Source organism: Apodemus sylvaticus, chromosome 8, assembly GCF_947179515.1.
Source record: "Apodemus sylvaticus chromosome 8, mApoSyl1.1, whole genome shotgun sequence".
In the NCBI taxonomy this organism is placed as follows: Eukaryota; Metazoa; Chordata; class Mammalia; order Rodentia; family Muridae; genus Apodemus; species Apodemus sylvaticus.
In genome coordinates this window covers 105,565,106-105,583,289 of record NC_067479.1, presented here as the reverse complement: position 1 = coordinate 105,583,289, position 18,184 = coordinate 105,565,106, and the positions used below count along the sequence as shown (strand labels likewise).

Genomic DNA, 18,184 nt, shown 5'->3' with positions numbered 1-18,184 from the left:
CTCTAGACCCGAAAACTCTCTGGCCCTGCAGGACTATAGGGCCTCCACTGGGCCAGCTCACTCAGCAGTCCCTCTGCCCACCAGCTCTATGGTGGGGAACCTCTGAGTTCCTCTCACTACCACGCAATGCCCCTCACCCCACGATCTGCCTCCTCACCACCTAATTACCTGATAGAATCAAGACTCTTAATGCTTAATTAACTAATCAGATTTATGTATAAATAATATCACAACTTACAAGATGTCAATAGAATAATTTTAGAGCCAATCAATAATGATAAAAACGTTATCCCAATATTTCTAACCTTATAAAAATATAGCTATTTGTGACTAGTAAATGCCACACAGGTCCATGTCTGAAGGTATCTCGATTCTCCTTCTCCCTTCCTGCGACCTCTCTTTTCTCTCCAACTCCTAGCTCTGCCCCCCCTTTCCTGTCTAATCACAGGCCTTCCACTGCCCTAATGTGACTGGACAGGGAAAATCCTGCAACATGGATGGAGGTAGTTTTTCTTTCAGTATAGGATAGAAGAAAAAATGTGATGTGCTGAGTATATGGTATGTGTAAAGGACAGGCATGGGAAAATCACAAAAGAGAGCAACTCTGGGATACTGCTCTCCCAACCCCAGGAATAGTCAGAGACTCAGGGCAGGCCTGGTTCCTCTGTAAGATGCTAGATCAGGAGGAAAATTTTCTATTCATCTGAAGTGGGCCTCAGGACCAGAGGGAAAGGAGAGAGGGAGAGAGAGAAGGAGAGGGAGAGGGAGGGGAGGAGAAGAGGAAGAGGGAGGGGGAGGAGAGCTATATAATATAATTACATACCAAGGACCAGCCTGGGCTTGGTTTGGAGTCCTGAGGAAGGAGTATTTGGGAGCAGTGAAAAGAATGACTTGAAGTCAATTCATGTGTACAAGCTCACAGCCTTGTGTTTGCTCAAGACAGTTCTCTCCAGAGATCTCCAGACAGCTCATCCAGATAACTCAGCTGGAGCAGAGTCTTTTGTTTGCACATCAATTCTTTTGTCTACCCCAGGTTCCCTTTTGATTATTCCATGAGTCAGTATTTTATGACGTTAGCCCCTTGATTCTTAGAGAGAGCAAGTACATTTTTTTAAACATGAATTCGGAGATCTTCCTGCCTTTGTAAGCAATCTGAGTGAGATCTCACATTGACATTGATATTCCCACCACACCTGGGCCTGTCCCAGGATGATCTTGAATTCAGGAATCTGCCTGCTTTTGTCAGCACAAACAATAAACTTAGCTGAGTTAGATCTTGCTCTGCAATCACCACTCCCCAAATCTTTTTATCTTCTTTCTTATCTTTATCTTTCTGACAAGCTAGCTCATAGTGCAGCTACCTCTGTTTTATTAGGTTCAAGAAGCTCCTCATGATTCATACTGCATCCTTATATTTTGCATAGTTCAGTAATTATACATTCTTGAACTCATGTTTTCAGTGTTCTTTCCTACAGCCTTAAGGTCTATCCTGAAGGTCACAGTATTTTCCATCTTGCTAAAGACATTAAACACACTCTTACCTCCTGGATTACTACTGTCTCTGATTATCATAGGGTCATTAACCTTGCCAGAAAGGACATCCCCCTGAAGGAGGAACTAAAGTAAAATATACAAACAAGTCTTACACTCTGAAACTGGCAACATTCATAGAGACCCATGACCTACTGGCTCTGCTCCAGAGGTGGGAACCATGTCATGCCATCCTTTGCATATAGTCACGCAGGCCTTAGCAGTTACATGTATATGTATATGCATGTATGTGTATGTGTATTTGTATATGTGCATGTGCATATGTATATGGAGTATGTGTACTTGTGTGCATGTGTGTGGATGCATACACCACAGCACACATGTAAATGTCAGAGAACAACTTTTAGGAGAACCATGTGTGTTCTGGGGGTGGAACTTTGGTCATTATGTTGCCTTGGGAAACTAGACCATCTCACAGATCCATTCTTAGATATGTTTAAACTTGTATTAAAATGGTTCTGCTAAACATCATTTGGAATTGTATAATGGAATAATGATCAAAGTGTGGCATATTTTTGCAAATAATTACAAATCCTATATATACTCTATTTCAAAGTGCCCATTTCTGTTAACCACTATTTGTATGATTCATACTCTTGCAAGTGATAAAGTACTATGAGATTATCCTAGAAAAAACATTAAATTTTGCTTTTTAGTTTTACTGTTAATGTTAATGGAAGCAAAATAAAACAAAATGGTACTTCTTGGTGGTAGTATAAAGCCAACTCTGAGTTAGAATGGTCTTATGATTATTCCTCAAAGTGATTTTCAAGCTATGTCTTCTGAGCTTGATAGTTCTGTGATAACTTGACACAAGCTACAGTTATCTGAGAGGAAGAAACCTCAATTGAGAAAATGACTCCATAACCTCCAGCTGTAAAGCATATTCTTAATTAGTGCTTGGTGGGGAGGATCTAGCTCATAGTAGGTGTTACCATCCCTGGGCTGGTGGTCCTGGGTTCTAAACAAAATCAGGTTGATCAAGCCAGTAAACAGACTTCTCCATTACCTCTGCACCTGCTCCTATACTCAGGTTCCTTCCCTGTCTAATGATTCTGTCATTCCCTGTCCTAATTTTATTCAGTGATGAACAGTGATATGGAAATGTAAGCCAAATAAACTCTTTCCTCCCAAAGTTACTTTGGTCAGTGTTGCATCATTATAGCAATGGGAAGCCTAACTAAGACCTCTTTCATTAGTAAGTTCCCTGTGGAACTAGCATTCAAGGCCCAGAAGGTATGTCCAACTGCTGGGACTAAAAAGCAGGCATATGTTGGGACATCCAAGAGTAAGAACACGTCTTCCATCATAATACAGAAGACTAGATATATTTATTTTCTCTCACTGAGCAACAAATACCACTACATAGCAGCTTAGAACTACACCCATGAGTTTCTTAGGTCATAGGACCAAGCAGCTTATGGAGTCTTGAGGTAGAACCATAGTGCTGTCCATGGAAACCATCTTTACTAGAGACCTGAGGTTCCCCTCTCACACTTCTATTGTTCTTTTTGAGATAGAATCTGATGGATCCCATAATGGAATTGAACTCACTGTACAATATACCCCTGCCTCCACTTCCTCACAACTTAGATTGCAGGCACATAACCAGTTTTGTAGTGCCAGGGAATCAAACCTAGGGCTTTATGCATGCTAAGCAAGCACCCTACCAACTGAGCTACATACCTAGCCCAGCAATTTCACTTTTAACAGACTCAGAGTCACTTGATTATAGTTCAGTCATGGTCGTGATATTCCATGTTTTTCACTAGCTCTGTGCACGTGCCCTTGCCCGCAGGCACGCACAAGCACACACCACAGACATACACCAAGAAATAAGAACCCCAAAGTAACCTCAGAGCTCTGCACTAAATAAAAAGCTTTTCAGGAAACAAAGGGTTTTGACTACAAGTATAAAATAGTACATGAGGAATTCAGTGACCAGAGTCAATGAGGTGCATGCACTAGAGAAACCTTTCATTGAGCAATGATGATCAAAGACCCAGGGGGCTGAAGGATGGATGGATGGAAAAGGGAGATTGAACCAGTGGAGAACCCTGGAGAAACCACCATTAAAGAACAAACAGATATGTACACTGGGGAAAACTGGGAGTCATTCAACGCAGGCTGCTTGGGAAACAATGACATGGAAATAAGGAGAGCCCAGTCTGACCTCAGGAAAGATAAACTCCCACTGAGAACTGCAAGTCTATCATTGAGAAATGTTCCTACCTTGTGAGCTTTTAGAATAAACACTAACTTTTAAAAATCCATGCTGCTTCTTACTGACCAGGTGTCCAAGTTTAAAATAACACCTAAATGTTCCACAGTTAAAGTTTAAAGACTATAATTCAACCTCTTCGTTTTGTAATGTTGCCAAATATCTATCAACTAGCACATCACCCATCCTTAGACTAAAGTCTGAGTTACTTGAAATGGCATGCAAAGACCTTTTTAAAATTTGTATTAGCATATGCTAATTATTCCAAGAATAGGTTTCATTATGACATTTCCATAATATATTTTGACTGCATTCACCTTCTATTACCCCATTTTATCCTCCTTCAACTCCAGCTGATTTACTCCTCCTGCCATCTAGTTCCCTCTACTCTCAATAAAAAATACTCCACAGAGGGTTTTGCTGTGTGGAGTGAGCTGCATGTGTTTTGACAGAATTTATCTACATAGTTCAGGCTGGCCTTGAAGTCATTATGCAGCTCAGACTAGGCCTCAGACTACCTTTCCGCTGCAAGCTCATAAGTGTCCCACAACTAGCTTAGCTGACGTTAATGGTTAAACATGGTAGCTTTCCCATTAAGATCATGAACAAGGTAATGATATCCCTTCTCACCACTCCTTGTCAATGTCATTGCTGCAACCATAGCTAATACAGCAAGACAAGACAAAACAAAGTAAAATAGAGAAAGATGCTGTTATGGTTTGTGTATGCTCTGCCACGGAGTGGCACTACTAGGAGGTGTGGCCTTGTTGGAGTAGGTGTGTCACTGTGGGCGTGGGCTTTAAGACCTTCAACCTAGCTGCCTTGAAATCAGTCTACTAGAAGCCTTCAGATAAAGATGTAGAACTCTTAGCACCTCCTGCACCATGCCTAAATGGGTGTTGCCATGTTCCTGCCTTGATGGTAATGGACTGAACCTTGGAACCTGTAAGCCAGCCCCAATTAAATGTTGTCCCTATAAGAGTTGCCTTGGTCATGGTGTCTGTTCACAGCAGTAAAACCCTAAGACAGATGCACATCTGTACCCCCAGTGCTTGAGAAACTGAGGGAGAAGGGTTATGAATTCAAAGTCAACTTGAGTTATGAAGTGAGTTCTCAGCCAGCCTGAGCTACACAGTCCTCCTCTCCAAGTGTTCAGTTGTGTGATTCATCAGCTTACAGAATTTATCTGAGAGATTTATTTCAAATAAAGAACAGAAAAGTACAGTCCATAGGAAGGATGAATTCAAATTGCTTTCCTTGTGATGTCCCAATTGTTGATGTAGGAAAAAGAAACGAAGAGCAAACGATTCTTGAATATGATGAGCAGTTTGCACACCGCAGGCTGCAGGGTCAGCACTGACTGTCATATGCCTACACATCAGCAATTAGCACAAGAATCAAAATTAAGACATAATACCTACGGCCAGGCTGGACAGTGGTGGCATATACCTTTAATCCCAGTACTTGGAAAAGAGAGGCAGGTGGATCTCCAAGTTTTGGGCCATTCTGTTCTACAGAGTGAGTTCCAGAACAGCCAGGGCTACACAGAGAAACCCTCTCTCAAAATAAAAGCCAAACCAAACCAAGCCAAACCAAAAAAACAAAACAAACAAAAAATACTATAATATTTAAATTGGCATCATCAAAAATATTTAGGTATAAGTCAAATACCCACAGATGGAGAGAGGGAGAGAGAAAGAAAGAGAGAAGGAGAGAGGGAGGGAGAGAGAGAGAGGGAAAGAGAGAGAGAGAGAGAGAGAGAGAGAGAGAGAGAGAGAGAGAGAATCTTTTGCACTTTACTCTTTGTTCCTACACCAATGATTGGGACACAGACAGACAGACACACACACACAGAGCAACACACACAATCTTTATGAAGAAAACTAAACTAACTGCATGGCTCCAATGAATGAAATCAAGAACTAAAATGAAAGAAATGTTCTCTTTCGTGGGTAGCAAGGTCCACTGCTGAGAAGATATCAGTTACTATCAATTTTATAGATTCAGTGCAATTAAGTAAAAATAGCAGCAAACAAGTGCATACTGGTAAAATGGTTCTGAGATACCTATGGAGAGATAAAAGTTCCCCCAAAGCTTACAGAAACTTACACAGTGTCAGAAATGGTGCAAGGTCAAGTCTTAGAGTAAAGCTACTGCAATTAAGATGATACAATCTTGGGGAAAGAGTAGAAAATAAATCATTGGGACATAATAAAGATCCCAGAAAACCCTAAATAAGCATAGTCAGTTGACCATTGACAAAGAAGCAACGGCAAGCTTTGAATTTGTGCTCCTACCTCATCTGAGTAGCTTGGACTACAGGCCGGCACCATCAGGCCCAGTTGGAAATATTTTTCTTTCTGGTTCTGAGGATTGAACTCAAGACCTTGAACATGCTTGGCAAGTGCTTGGCCAATTGAGCAAGATCCTTAGCTTTCAAAATAAAAGTTTTAACAGACAAGTATATAGATAAAAATATACCAAAAGAAGGGGCCAGAGAGAGGGCTCAGTAGATAAGAGCATCGGTTGCTCTTACAGAGGACCCGAGTTCAGTTCCCAGCACCCATATCAGGTTGTATCCCCAGTTTCCAGAGATCCAACACCCGGTTCTGGCTTCCACAAGCACATGCGCAGACTCGCACACAGGCATATCCATACGCATGATTAAAATTCAAGTCTTTCTAACTGGGCAGTGGTGGTGCATACCTTTAATGAAACCTTGGAGGTAAAAAGCAGGGAGATTTCTGTGAGTTCAAAACCAGCATGGTCTACAGAGCATGTTCTAAGACAGCCAAGGCTACAAAGAAAAGAAGCGCTGTCTCAGAAAAAAAATAATCATCTATTTAAAAAGAAATAGTTTTGTCTTTGCATCTTAAGCTAAGCATTTCTATTAAAGATCTAATACATTTTTGAAGTTTATAAAGTAAAAAAATTACATTAAACTACGTGCATTACTGAAGAAAGAAGACAAACTTAATGTGGCCTTTATGTAGCTGTTTGCAGTGCTTCCAGTAACAGCACAGCCATGGCCTAGACCATTATAGTCAGTGGGTACTCACTCTCTGAAACCCCCCAAGTGATGTCCAGCCAGGCAAATTCCACTGAAGGGAAAAGCCCTGTATAGGTGTACCAGTTTTTGATCTTTTATAAAACATTTATACTGTACATGATCTGTGCTTAGGGATGCTTAGCTATTTTTAAAGATCATTGATTGTAGTGTGCAAATTCACAGCCTGGAGCAATCGGCTGTCCCACATGGCTTGAATAGGCACTCCTTCTAGGTTTGTGAGTATATAAGATGTTTGTACAATGATACAACTGCCCAGCAAGCGGGCAGTGGTGGCACACGCCTTTGATCCCAGCGCTTGGGAGGCAGAAGCAGGCGGATTTCTAAGTTCGAGGCCAGCCTGGACTACAGTGAGTTCCAGAACAACCAGGGCTACACAAAGAAACCCTGTCTCAAAAAAACCAAATTTAATTAATTAATTAATTAATTGCCCAGCAATAGATTTCTCAAAATGGATACCTTCATCAAGCAACACAGGACCACCTCCACTAAAAGTCACCAAGCAGGGATCTCTCGCCTGCCTTGGTATCACCCAGCTAAATGCCAGAAACAGGGTGCTTGTTGCTTTTTATCTACTGTTTTCTTAAGTTCCATAGGACACGCTCAGCCACATGCCTTGGCAACTATTGACTGTGCATTTACGTGCACTGGCGGGACAGTCCCAGAGTGTTACTTGCCCAAGGACTGAGCACCATAAAGTAAATGGCCCAGCTCCTGCCTCCTTCAGAAGGTAGGGACTTTGAAGTCGTTGTCAATGCCTCATCTGAAAGATGCATTCTAAGGGGACCCGGGGCAGTCTTTTCCACTTCTTTCTCTGGATGATACCATTACATATTGTAGCTCCAGCCAGGCCTGCCGGGCTCTCACGAGTAAGCTGAGGAGACTGTATTGGTTTCCTCACTTCCTTGTTCCTGTGCTTACCAGCTTGCTACCCCCAATGTCTACCTCTCAGGGCTACTGTGACAGAGAGGAGGGCTGAGACCTTTCGTCCCGAGCATGCAGGAGGTGTCCAATGACTACTTCAACATTCCTGGTGCTGAGGAACAGATGCCATAAACAGGCTGGTGGAAGACACCACATCTCAAGACAGGAGCACCACTTGTAAGAGCACAGGCCACGGCAGTGAGCACTCACTGGAGCGTAAGTATGAGATGCTTACAGGAACTGCCCCAGAGGCTCAGGGGCACATAGGAAGGTCTGGATATGAGAAGGCTAGCAAGACAGGCTCAATGGTGAGGGAGAGGGCCAGAATGACTCCCATCTTTCATTTACTAGGGCCAAATTGAAGGTCTGAGTAAGTTTATTTTCCCCAACAAGGCCTGCTTTTTAAGTGGTATAGATAAAAGCCGCTCCCGAAGATCTATGCTCAAGAATGGAAACACATATGCCTGAGGTAGGAGATAGGAGAGTCAAAGGCTCTGTATCATCCTTGGCAAGTTGGGTTCAAAGACAGCCTGGGCTACATCAGAACCTATCATAAAACATAAAATGAGAGGAGAATTGAGACAGTTTAAATCAATTAAAAGTTTGGGTGTCAGAAGATGCCTACCAGCTAAGTAAGGCTGATGTATAAAATTTCCAGGCAGTATTAAAATTCATGATCTGTGTATGAAGATGGTCAGACATTTGAGATCCCGGTTCCTGCTGCATGGCTGCCTGGTGAGTCACAGCACAGGCCAAATGAAGTGAAAGAAAATTCCAGGTCTCCCTGCTTTCCTGTTTGAACCTATTTGTTAAGAAAGAAATGTTCCTCCGGTGTCTTTCAACAATAGACAATTGCCACAAAGGAACAAGAGTCCCTGTCTGTAAGAGTCCCCAGAAACCAGACCCCGGGGCTCCACTTTGGACCTCCTGGACCTGAAGAACTCCTGTTCAAAACACACTGATTCCAAAAGAATTGCTTGGATATTTTTTAGTCATCATCTTGAAGGATCATCTCCACAAAGGAAGTGACCGGACCCAAGCCTCTCACCGCCCCAACAACTCTCCGTTGTAGGAAAGGTTAGGCGAAGCCGTGTGGAACAAGGAAGAGTACCAGAGGCTCGCTGGATGCAGGGAGAGATGAAGACCTTCAATGCTTGCTTCTGCCCCTTGACCAGATACACTAGAACTACCTGCATTATCCATGCGGCATGGGGGTTATTATTTTTACCTAAAGATGTCTCTTTTTGGTAATGGCAAACCTGTTTTTAAAGGGAAAAAAAAAGGCCTGTTTTTTCTCAATACTTTAACAGTTTTTAAATTGTTTCATATCTGGTCAAGTTAAGGGTTGTTTTTGTTGTTGTTGTTGTTGTTGTTTTGTTTTGTTTTGTTTTGTCCCCCCCCCCCCGCATTAAATGACATTTATTGTTCCATAAATCATGAGATCTGAAAAAGAGAGCTAAAGAGACAAGCAAAATTGTAAAGCAATTAGGAGATAAATCCACTTCTTTTCCAAGTAAGTGAAGGGTACAGAAAGCACGTGGTCACATGCAAAGGGAAGGACAGCCGGAAGGACAGAAGGGAGCTCCCTCCTGCAGGGCCTGCAGGGCTACAGCACTACCAAACCCAGGGGGGAAACATGGAGACAGGTTGTTTTGTGGCAAGTAATTAACCCCTAGTATGACTAAGGTTAGCTGTTAAAGCCTTTACCTATTGAAGTAGCCTGTCTTCTGGGAGAGATTTCACTTAAAACGTAATTATTCCTACCCACCTGAATAACAATGGTCAGACAAGCGCGAACACAGCCAGCAGCCGAGCGAATGGGTGGAAATGCTACATAATTAAAATGGAAGTAAGTTTTTAAAAACTCGCATATGCTGCAGGCCTCATGAGAGGTCACAGCGGCGTGCAAGCATGCATGACTCATGGACACGTGTGTCATGGACTAAGCAAGAAGGATGCAGAGTGTAGAGCCCCCCACCATTCACCACACTATCCACGATTGTATTGAAAGTCAGCGTCTCAGCGGGAAAGGGAAGGTTTATGGCACATTTTAGTGTCTTGTTATGACATCTAGTGTTTCCATGGGTAATTTTGTCTCACTCAAAAAAAAAAAAAAATCCCTATATCAACAGTGATAGTGTTTCCCCCATTCCCTCACCTAGCTCTGGTGTCCGGGGAAGGGCTTTAGACCTGTTTAAGAACAGAGCAGGCACAAGACAAGTGAGTGCATACCTGGAGTGGGAGACTCGTGGGGGGCGGGGGAGATGAGGAAAGGAAACCTCATGAGTTTAAAAGGCAAGGAGGTCTCAAAGGTGAAATCCAGAAACTAGAATGCTAAAACTGGAAGCAAAAGCCAAACACCCAAGTCTCTGTACCTGTTCGGGTTTACACTGACCTCGCACAAGGTCTGGCTAGCAGTGCAGTCTGCTCATCCTCTCGGCTCTTTGATGGTCTGACGTGATCCCCTCTGATGTCCACCTCACCTGTCCTCACCTGCGTACAGAGCAGCTCCCCCGGAGGCAACCCTGTTTCCTCCCCAGGTCAGGTAACAAAAGCCAAACTGGCACAGAAAGGTAAATGCCCACGGTGGAGTCTGACATTCAATTCAAACCGCACACAGTGTGAAAAGCAGCAGCGACTGCTTCCAGGGGTTTTGTCCATCGGCCCCTGCCAGGGAAGCAAGTCCTTGTGCCCAGCAAGGCTAGAAGCTGGGCTGCATGTCACCTGACACGCTCGCTCTCACGAGGACGCTGGGGCTATGGCAGTGACAGTGACAGTGAGGAGACTTGTCTCTCCTTCAGCTCATTAGGAAGGTCGTCTTTGTGTGTTTTCAATATGATACATTTCACAGTAAAATCCAACCCCAAAACACATTTTTAAGCATTGACTTTACTCGGCACTGAATAGTGTTCAGTCCGTATAAGGTATCACTTCAGAATTAGGTGAATATCATCGTTATTTTCAGCTTTTACTGTGGAGAATAAAAACAAGTCTCATCTTGAAAGTTCTGAACCATCTGGTCACTAGCAAGAATGTGGATAGCAATGAGGCCCTGTCTGTAAACCTGGCTAATTCGGTGGAAAGCGATATTAAACACTGAGGCAAGTTTTCGAGCAACTTCTGAGGCAACCATTTCTTCCATGTAGACTGCAGGAGAAACGCCAGGCGTCCCACCGCCACTTTCGCCTCCACCGCCTGCAGCTTGGGGCTGCCCTTGAAGCACCTTGCTGCTCGACTGCTCCTGGCAGACACAGTGGCTAAGCCTGGCCTAACCGACCTTGACTTTAGGGAATTATAGAGCCGAATTCCATGCATCGGCTGCACCACAGATCTGAACTACATCCTCTTTCGTCAGCTCTAATGATTCAGCACCTGAAAAGTTAGAGAGTGGAGGCTGAATTTGTTCCCCAGATGCTTGGGCAACTAACTCCAGCTCCCTGGTGGTTTGGGGGTGAAGAATTGCTTTCTGGTCTACTTGGAGTTTAGTACAAGGAGATAAGAATAGATCAATTAGCATTCTTCTGCATGCTGACCTCCAGTTGAACCAGCACCGTTTGTTGAAAAGGCTCTTTTTTCCACTGGATGTTTTTCCGCTCCTTTGTCGAAGATCAAGTGACCATAGGTGTGTGGATTCATTCATGGGTCTTCAATTCTATTCCATTGGTCCACTTGCCTGTCACTGTGCCAATACCATGCAGTTTTTAACACTATTGCTCTGTAGTATTGCTTGAGGTCTGGGATACTGATTCCCCCTGAAGTTCTTTTACTGTTGAGAATAGTTTTAGCTATCCTGGGTTTTTTGTTATTCCAGATGAATTTGAGAATTGCTTTTCCACGTAAAACCAGACACACTGAAACTAATAGAAAAGAAACTGGGGAAAACCCTTGAGGACATGGGCACAGGGGGAAAGTTCCTGAACAGAACACTAATAGCTTATGCTCTAAGATCAAGATTGACAAATGGGACCTCATAAAATTACAAAGTTTCTGTAAGGCAAAGGACACTGTCAAAAGGACAAAAAGGCAACCAACGAATTGGGAAAAGATTTTCACCAACCCAACATCTGATAGACGGCTAATATCCAATATATACAAAGAACTCAAAAAGTTAGACCCCAGGGAACCAAATAACCCTATTAAAAAATGGGGTACAGAGCTAAACAAAGAATTTTCATCTGAAGAAATTCGGATGGCCGAGAAGCACCTTAAGAAATGCTCAACATTATTAGTCATTAGGGAAATGCAAATCAAAACAACCCTGAGATTTCACCTCACACCAGTCAGAATGGCTAAGGTTAAAAACTCAGGAAACAGCAGGTGTTGGCAAGGATGTGGAGAAAGAGGAACACTCCTCCACAGCTGGTGGGGTTGTAAGATGGTACAACCACTATGGAAATCAGTCAGGCGGTTCCTCAGAAAACTGGACATGACACTTCTGGAGGACCCTGCTATACCTCTCCTGGGCATATACCCAAAGGATTCTCCGGCATGCAATAAAGACACATGCTCCATTATGTTCATAGCAGCCTTATTTATAATAGCCAGAAGCTGGAAAGAACCCAGATGTCCCTCAATGGAGGAATGGATACAGAAAATGTGGTATATTTACACAATGGAATACTACTCGGCAATTAAAAACAATGAATTTATGAAATTTTTAGGCAAATGGTTGGATCTGGAAAATATCATCCTAAGTGAGATAACCAAATCACAAAAGAATACACATGGACTGCAGTCTCTGATAAGTGGATATTAATTAGCCCAGAAGCTCTGAATACCCAAGGCACAATTAGCATAACAAATGACTCCCATGAAGAAGTATGGAGAGGGTCTTGATCCTGGAAAGGATTGATCTAGCATTGGAGGGGAATATAAGGACAGAGAAAAAGGAGGGAGGTGATTGGAGAATGGATGGAGAGAAGAAGGTTTATAGGACATATGGGGAGGGGGAAACTGGGATGGGGGAAATTATTTGGAATGTAAACAAAGAATATAGAAAATAAAAATATATAATAAAAAAGGAAGTAGTTAAATTAAAACTAAAAAAAAAAAGAATTGCTTTCTGGGACACCGCATGTGCTCTGCTGTGAGGGGGTGAAAGCGGGTGCTAGGGAAGGGCTGCTAGTCACACAGGCTGTAGGGGTGTCGGGCCGCGGAGAAGCCTCTGTGAGAATGGTGGTGTCATAAGATACTTTTCTTTTTCATGAGCCGCTCTCTTCTCCATCTTTTCTCGGTCATTTTTTTTTCATTTCCTGTCCGCACCTTTAGGCTTAAAGACTTTGATTTGGCAGCTAGCTGAGTGAAGATGATCTGCGTATTCCCCGTTTATATTCTGCTTAAAGGTGTCAACTTGGATCGTAAAGGGCACTCCTTTCTCACCTCCATGCTTACGCGGGGTGAATTCTGCGCTGATACACTGTACCTGAACGAAGGCAGATGTGTGTGCATGGCAGGGTCCCACAGAAATTCAACTGCATTGAACTGCCTTGGATTTGTTCTTGTGTCAATTATTCCCACAGACATTGGAATATCCAAATCGAGAAGCCTGTCTCCTGGGTCATTCCACTTCCAGCCTTCAAGCTGATGATGTGTGCACTGTAGCCGTCTGGCTTGGAACACCACCCTTATGAGGCTGTTGGTTCAAGTAAGTAAGTCTCACCGTGCAGTTTCGCGGCTGGCGAAGTTGCAGCACACATTACATATGGGGCGGGGTGGGGGGGTGGCTTCATCTTCCAAGAAAAGGCTGGAATCTTCTTGCTTGAAAATGGGCAATGCCAACACATCACCCATGCTGTACAGGCTCAGCTCCTGCCCGATGCTGGACAGGCTGGAGTTGAAGTCGCGCACCAGCCCGGACTCCATACTGATCACCTCGTCCACACTGAGCACCAGGCCATCTTCCGGCCTCGCTGCAGCCCAGCACAGCACGGCCTCCGGGTCCCGGGCGAAGGCGCCCAAGCTCCGAGGGCGCGTCCGGAGGGAGGATACGGTGAAGCCTCCGGTGTCTCGGAGGAGTGGCCACCTGCAGCGGCGCGGAGTGCGGCCCTCCGCTCGGCCAGCCCAGACACAGCTTAGACGCCGCTCTGGCTCGGGCTCCTCGAGCTGAGATTTTTAAGAACTTCATTTTTAATTGGTAATAAAGTTTGCAACTTGATTTTTTTTCAAAAAAAGTCAACAAATTTCAAGAACCTGTTAATAAAGGTTAATAATAATAATAATAATAATAATAGAAAAAGTATCAGAGGGCTTGTGCTGTGACTCTGCGGACAGCACTTGTGTAGTACATATGAGACCCTGGTCTGTATCCTCATCACTTGTAGTGGGTAATTAGTTGATAAAGAGTTTCGCCCCCCCACCAAGCCTTGGCACCACTCCATCCAAGTATCCGGTAAAGCATGACTCTTAAACTTGAATAGTTAACCAAATATCTTTATTATATAAAGCTCCCAATTACATAATGCCAAGTTACAATGATAAGTCTTATCCCAATATTTCTAACCTCTCCAAAACACCAGAAATAACGTCTGAAGCCATCTGGATATTGCGTCTCTGCTCATCTGGTCCAGCCAGCCTCTCTCCACCCCTCGCTTCTCTTAGCTCCTCCTCCTCCCTCCCCTCCAATCATTGGCCTCTCACTGCCTCAATGTGAGTAAATAGGAAACATCTTGCAACAATCATTGGGAAAAAAAATAACAAAAAAAAATGTACAGTTTATAGCTAAGATTTATTAGGCAAAATCGTTCCACAAAAGACACCTGAAAAAGAGCTGGCTACAGAGACAGCTTGGGGGTTCAGAGTGCATACTGATCTTTCAGCGGTCCTGGGTTCAGTTCTCGGTACCCGCATTGAGAAGCTCACAACTGCCTATAATTCTAACATAGGCGACGCCCCTGACCCCTACAGGCACCTGCACTCACATGCATGTGCTTATACAGTATATGTATATATACACAATTTAATTTTTAAAAATCTTGTTTTAAAGACAGCTGAAAAGACTCTGCATACAATGTCCAGAAAGTGTAAATTAATGAAGAGTCATTGGCCCTAATGATGCCACCCTAGTCGCCAAACTGCAATTATCCCAACAACAACAGAAGTCACCATAGAAAAAGAATATATTCTAAGCCCCTAGTGGGCCAGGAAATGAGTCTCAGGAAATGAGCTACATGGCTACAAATAGCTTAAATTGAGACTTTGCAAGAATTATCACCATAGGAAATAAATTCTATACATGAGCTCAGCCAATGAGAATCCTCAGGAACGATAGTGTTTTGGTTCCCGTGTGTTGCTGTGACAAAATGTCCTAAGACTGGGGAATTTATGAAATGTAATCATTTCTTGTTTATAGTTGTATAGCCTGTATGTGGCCCAATATTAATTTTCTGGTATATTTTGTATCTAATACATGAATAGTGCCTTCTGAGTGTCCTCAAGCAGACAGAACGAATACATTACCTGCAGAATTTCATGCCCAAACTGCCTTCTGAAGGCTCAATCTCTTGCTATAGCATTGAGGATTGAGTTTCAGCATTTGAAGGGGGTGGAGGAACAGGTAATCAGATTATTTAAATGCCCAATAAGAATTAAAAAATACATGTTTATGAGACCTCTCAAAAATCACTTGTTACAAAATGAGTTAACCATGAAGTAACCTGGGATCCTCATACAAAGAACTCAACACTCAAGTCCAAAACACGTGGTGTGAGCGTGTGTTTTTGTATGTTTATGTAAATGAGTATGTGTATGTATGTGTGTATGTGCATGTACATTAGCTTGTGTGTGTGTGTGAGAGAGAGAGGGGGAAAGAGAGAGAGAGAGAGAGAGAGAGGGACTTGTAAGGGTGTTTGAGGGTACATTTCCTCAAGTGATATCAATGGGTATGCCATCAATATACAAATGTAAATAGGACAGTATTTCACTAAAGGTCACCACACTGCAAAGAGCTTAACCAACATACAACATCTCACATGTATTTCTCAGATTATTTGAGCCAAATTGATGGATAAATCTAGAAATAAAAAAATTCCCAAAATTCTGTCTGGGGTGAAAACATTTCCAGTACCACAATTAGAACGTATTTAGCTGAAATATTAGCCTTAGAAGTGGATCTGGGGGCATGGTCCCATCTATCAGAGAGGCAGAGATACAGATATCAGAACTTCAAGTCTAGCCTGGGCTTCAGAGTGAGCAAAGAGCTATCCTCGGCAACATAGTGAGATATCGTCTCGTGTCTTTAAGAAAAAAAACACAAAAACACCCACATAAAAAATAAAGTGCACGCCTTTAATCCCAGCACTTGGGAGGCAGAGGCAGGCGGAACTCTGAGATCAAGGCCAGCCTGGTCTACAGAGTGAGTTCCAGGACAGCCAGGGCTACACAGAGAAACCCTGTCTCGAAAAAACCAATAAATAAATAAATAAATAAATAAATAAATAAATAAATAAATAAATAATAAATGAAATGAAATGAAAAAATACGCTAAGGATTTGCTCTATGGTAGAGTGCTTCCCAGCACACACACACTGGGTTCGATTCCAACTATGGAGGGGAAAAGAGACATCTTTACCAATAGGATTAACTAGAATAGAAGATGTTCAGATAATTTTTATATAAAATAACATCCAAAGATCAAGATATTTAGAACAAAACCCTTAATGGAGAGGATTTTAAAGAGTGAATCGTTGACTTTGCGAGAAACAACAAAACTAAGGAAATCCGCAAAGGGATTTTCAAAGACTATGCCTACATTTGCATTAATAACCATAATTACATCCTTCCTGAATGGAAAGTTAGAGGATTTATCATTGCCCTGGGTAAAGCTCCCAGGTTAAGAGCAAATTTCTTAGGCACTCTCCCCAAAACTAACAGTATAATATAGGGAGGCGCAGTTCATGTGCACATGTTTAAATAATATCCTCCTGAAGATTGGGGGTTTTAATGCTCCGTAATGACAAAACCCAAGTCAGTTCTTTAGGAGACCGAATAGAGTGATGTTTGGGGAAGGCAGTTGTCCCAGAAGAAACTGAGGAGTGCTGAGAAAGAATCGGTGAGTGAAACTCCCAAGCGAGCCCAGAGGCGCACAGTCTTCAGGGGAAGACAGCCAACCCCAAAGCCTGAGGACGTGCAGCAGTGTGCAGCCAGGTTGAACGGACACTGTGCTCCGGAGCCCATGCCTTATCACAAAGACTTGCCTAGGGCTTCTTCCCTGCAGAAATTACCTTTATGAAGGTCAGTTCCAGAATCTCAATTCATCTCTTCGCAGAAAAGTCAGTTGTGAGTAGATGTGTATTGAGTCTCTCCAGGGAAAATTTTGTCACCAAACAATCCTTTCCTCGTTTTATAACTTTTTTCTTTTAAATACCCGAGAAAGAAGGAAAAAAACAACAACAAAAAAAAAACCAACCAAACAAACAAACAACAAAAAAAACAGGCTTAGCTGGAGGTTGCTAAGAACAGCATCAGTTACCTCTCCACCACAAGAGGGCAGCACAGAGCCATGAGAGGCAAGTGAGGAGGTGCGACCCGCCTGAAGACCATCTCCTCCTGTAAACATTTTAGGTTTCACGATTAGTGGATTAAACTCCATAATCTTGCTCTATACACCAGATTCTGATGTATAGATCTGCATACCATCTAGCCTTTTCTTTTGTTTTCTTTTCGAGACAGGGTTTCTCTGTGTAGCCCTGGCTGTCCTGGAACTCAATCTGTAGACCAGGCTGGCCTCGAACTCAGAAATCCGCCTGCCTCTGCCTCCCAAGTGCTGGAATTACAGTCGTGCGCCACCACGCCCGGCAACCCTTTTCTTAAAAGATCTGAACATTTCCTTAAGCACCCTCACAGAACAAAAACAACAACAAAAAAAAGCACAAATGTGAACTTAGCCGTTAGAGAAGGGATTATATAAAAAGTATTTTGGCACAGCACTTACATTTCTTAACTATTTCAGGTATATAATTAGATGAAACGGAATTCATTATGGAACTGTGGCTCTAATGTAGCTGAGAGAGTGATAACTTAAGTCAGCTGTCCTAACAAATGCATCGTCGAAGGGTGAACATGTGTGTGCGTGCATGCATGCATGCATTCATGTGTTTATGTATGCGTGCTTATACGTATGTGCAGATGCTCATGTATATTTATATGTATGTGTGAAGAGCTGTCTAGAAAGATGGTCATTTGAGTGATAGGATTACTACTAAGTTTGTGTTTTATTATGCTTTTCTGTGTTGCTTCAAGTTCTCTCACACGATTCTGAGTCCTTTATAAAACTCAAAACATATGCACAAAAGATTTTCATTTGCAGAAAATAATTTTAAGCAAACCTTGCTAAATGCGAATGAAAAACTGTGTTTTTCCATGGTTCCAGACAAAAATGTGGCAGAGGAAGGCTTTGTTGGGCATCAGTGGGAGGAATGGTCCTT

The 18,184-nt window shown here is 42.8% G+C and overlaps 1 pseudogene; it reads right to left on the bottom strand.

Moving 5' to 3' along the window:
* Positions 1-10,690: 10,690 nt before the first annotated feature.
* Positions 10,691-14,609, bottom strand: LOC127690829 (upstream-binding protein 1-like; annotated as a pseudogene).
* Positions 14,610-18,184: the final 3,575 nt, after the last annotated feature.